The sequence below is a fragment of the Arachis ipaensis genome, chromosome B10 (genome assembly GCF_059453495.1).
Source record: "Arachis ipaensis isolate K30076 ecotype BB chromosome B10, ASM5945349v1, whole genome shotgun sequence".
Lineage (NCBI taxonomy): Eukaryota > Viridiplantae > Streptophyta > Magnoliopsida > Fabales > Fabaceae > Arachis > Arachis ipaensis.
The window spans coordinates 75,490,851-75,494,956 of NC_142435.1; the positions used below are offsets into that span (position 1 = coordinate 75,490,851).

General features: G+C 39.8%; 1 non-coding gene across 1 annotated transcript; it reads left to right on the forward strand.

The window, feature by feature from the left end:
• The first annotated feature begins 2,810 nt into the window (after positions 1-2,810).
• On the forward strand, positions 2,811-2,918 carry LOC148580460 (small nucleolar RNA R71). The gene has a single exon (XR_015894370.1). It is a non-coding gene; the product is annotated as a small nucleolar RNA R71 (small nucleolar RNA).
• The last annotated feature ends 1,188 nt before the right edge of the window (positions 2,919-4,106 follow it).

Here is a 4,106-nt window from a genome sequence, read left to right on the forward strand (position 1 = left end):
CTTGGCCACAACATCATAGAAGTGGTCTTGATGGGCTTTGGAGATGAATCTTTCCATCTCCCATGACTCGGAGGTAGAAGCTTTTGTCTTCCCTTTTCCTTTTCTAGAGGATTCTCCGGTCTTAGGTGCCATCAATGGTAATGGAAAAACAAAAAGCTTATGCTTTTACCACACCAAACTTAGAATATTGCTCGCCCTCGAGCAAGAGAAGAAAGAAAATATGAAAAAGAAGAAATGGAGGAGAGGGAGAGAGGTTTATGTTTCGGCCAAGAAGAGGAAGAGAGGGTTGTGTTGTGTGAAAATGAAGAAGAATGGAGGGGTTTATATAGTGGAGGGAGAGGGGTTAGGTTCGGCCATTTAGGGTGGGTTTGGGTGGGAAAGTGATTTTAAATTTTGAAGGTAGGTGGGGTTTATGAGGTAGGTTTATGGAGAAGAGTGGATGGATGTGAGTGGTGAAGGGGTAGTAGGGAAGAGAGCTTGAGGTGATTGGTGAAGGGTTTTGGGGAAGGGTGTTTATTGGGAAGAGGGAAGCGTATGAGTGGAGGTAGGTGGGGATCTTGTAGAGTCCACAGATGCTGAGATGATCCTGTGGGGTCCACCAGATCCTGAGGTGTCAAGGAATTGCATCCCTGCACCAATTAGGCATGTAAAATGCCTTTGCATGCAATTCTGGCGTTTAAACGCCGAATTGGTGCTTGTTCTGGGCGTTCAGCGCCCAGATGCAGCATGTTTCTGGCGTGAAATGCCAGTTCTATGCTTGTTTCTGGCGTTCAGCGCTAGCTTTCCTCAGTGTGCATTCCTGGCATCTGAACGCCAGGATGCTGCTTGTTTTGGGCATTCAACGCCAGATCCATGCTCTGTTCTGGCGTTGAACGCCAGCCAGATGCTCCTTACTGGCGTTTAAACGCCAGTAAGCCCTTCCTCCAGGGTGTGATTTTTCTTCTGCCGTTTTTGATTCTGTTTTTAATTTTTGTATTTATTTTGTGACTCCACATGATCATGAACCTAATAAAACATGAAAGAACAATAAAATAAAATTAGATAAATAAAAATTGGGTTGCTTCCCAACAAGCGCTTCTTTAATGTCAATAGCTTGACAATGGGCTCTCATGGAGCCACACAGGTGATCAGGTCAATTTTATAGACTTCCCAACACCAAACTTAGAGTTTGGATATGGGAGTTCAACACCAAACTTAGAGTTTGGCTGAGGCCTCCCAACACCAAACTTAGAGTTTGACTGTGGGGGTTTTAGTTGACTCTGTACTGAGAGAAGCTTTCTATGCTTCCTCTCCATTGTTACAGAAGGAGATTCTTGAGTTTTAAACACAAGGTTGTCCTCATTCAGTTGAAGGATCAATTCTCCTCTGTCTACATCAATCACAGCTCTTGCTGTGGCTAGGAAGGGTCTTCCAAGGATGATGGATTCATTCTCTTCCTTCCCAGTGTCTAGGATTATGAAATCAGCAGGGATGTAAAGGCCTTCAACCTTTACTAACACATCCTCTACCTGACCATAAGCCTCTTTTCTTGAATTGTCTACCATTTCTAATGAGATTCTAGCAGCTTGCACCTCAAAGATTCCCAGTTTCTCCATTACAGAGAGTGGCATGAGGTTTATTCCTGACCCAAGGTCACATAGAGCCTTCTCAAAGGTCATGGTGCCTATGGTACAAGGTATTAGGAACTTTCCAGGATCCTGTTTCTTCTGAGGCAATCTCAGTTGATCCAATGCATTTAGTTCATTGGTGAACAGGGGAGGTTCATCTCCCCAAGTCTCTTTACCAAATAAATTGGCATTCAGCTTCATGATTGCACCAAGGAACTTGGCAACTTGCTCTTCAGTAACATCCTCATTCTCTTCAGAAGAGGAATACTCATCAGAGCTCATGAATGGCATAAGGAGGTTCAATGGAATCTCCATGGTCTCTAGATGAGTCTCAGATTCCTTTGGTTCCTCAGACGGGAACTCCTTATTGATCACTGGACGTCCCAAGAGTTCTTCCTCCTTGGGATTCACATCCTCTCCTTCCTCCTTGGATTCGGCCATGATGGTTATATCAATGGCCTTGCACTCTTCTTTTTGATTTTCTTCTATATTGCTTGGGAGAGTACTAGGAAGGATTTCAGTGATCCTTTTACTCAGCTGGCCCACTTGTGCCTCCAAATTTCTAATGGAAGACCTTGTTTCATTCATGAAACTCAGAGTAGCCTTAGATAAATCAGAGACTAAATTTGCTAAGCTAGATGGATTCTGCTCAGAATTCTCTGTCTGTTGCTGAGTGGATGATGGAAAAGGTTTACTATTGTTAAACCTGTTTCTTCCACCATTATTAAAGCCTTGTTGAGGCTTTTGTTGATCCTTCCATGAGAGATTTGGGTGATTTCTCCATGAGGGATTATAGGTGTTTCCATATGGTTCACCCATGTAATTCACCTCTGCTATTGCAGGATTTTCAAGATCATAAGCTTCTTCTTCAGAAGATGCCTCTTGAGTACTGTTGGATGCAGCTTGCATTCCATTCAGACTCTGAGAAATCATATTGACTTGCTGAGTCAATATTTTATTCTGAGCTAATATGGCATTCAGAGCATCAATTTCAAGAACTCCCTTCTTCTGAGGTGTCCCATTACTCACAGGATTCCTCTCAGAAGTGTACATAAACTGGTTGTTAGCAACCATGTCAATAAGTTCTTAAGCTTCTGCAGGCGTTTTCTTTAGGTGAATGGATCCACCTGTAGAAGTATCCAATGACATCTTAGCTAATTCAGACAGACCATCATAGAATATATCCAGGATGGTCCATTCTGAAAGCATATCAGAAGGACACTTTTTGGTCAGTTGCTTATATCTCTCCCAAGCTTCATAGAGGGATTCACCTTCTTTCTGTCTGAAGGTTTGGACATCCACTCTAAGCTTACTAAGCTTTTGAGGAGGAAAGAACTTGGCTAAGAAAGCCTTGACCAGCTTATCCCAAGAGTTCAAGCTATCTTTAGGTTGTGAGTCCAACCATGTTCTAGCTCTGTCTCTTACAACAAACGGGAAAAGCATAAGCCTGTAGACCTCGGAATCAACCCCATTGGTCTTAACAGTATCACAGATCTGCAAGAATTTAGTTAAGAACTGAAAAGGGTCTTCAGATGGAAGTCCATGAAACTTGCAGTTCTGCTGCATCAGAGAAACTAATTGAGGTTTCAGCTCAAAGTTGTTTGCTCCAATGGTAGGAATTGAAATGCTTCTTCCATGTAAATTGGAATTAGGTGCAGTAAAGTCACCAAGCATCCTCCTTGCATTATTATTATTTTCGGCTTCCATCTCCTCTTCCTGTTCGAAAATTCCTGTAAGGTTGTCTCTGCATTGTTGTATTTTAGCTTCTCTTAGTTTCCTTTTCAGAGTCCTTTCAGGTTCAGGGTCTGCTTCAACAAGAATGTTCTTGTCCTTGCTCCTGCTCATATGAAAAAGAGGGGAACAGAAAATAATAATAGGGATCCTTTTTACCACAGTATGGAGGTTCCCTTGTGAATAGAAGAAAAGAAGAAAGAGAGTAAAGAAGAGAAGAATTCGAACTCAGAAGAGAAGAAGGGGTTCGAATTTTCGGGTGAGGAGAAGTGTTAGTAGATGAATAAATAAATAGAAGGATATGAGAGAGAGAATTTTGAAAATTAAATTTTGAAAAAGAGTTAATGATTTTCGAAAATTAAAGGAGAATTGAAATTAAAATTAAAATTTAAACAATTAATTAACTAAAAAGAATTTTTGAAAAAGAGGGAGGTATTTTCAAAAATTAGAGAGGGATAGTTAGTTAGGTAGTTTTGAAAGAGATAAGAAACAAACAAAAAGTTAATTAGTTAGTTGAAACAAATTTTGAAAATCAATTTTTTAAAAGATAAGAAGATAAGAGTTAGAAAAGATATTTGAAAAAGATATGATATGAAAAGTTATGATTAAAATGATATGATTTTGAAAAAGATAAGATAAAAAGATATTTTTGAAAAGATATGATTGAAATTAGTTTTGAAAAATATTTGATTTTTAAAATGACAATTAATGACTTGATTCACAAGAAATCACAAGATATGATTCTAGAACTTAAAGTTTGAATCTTTC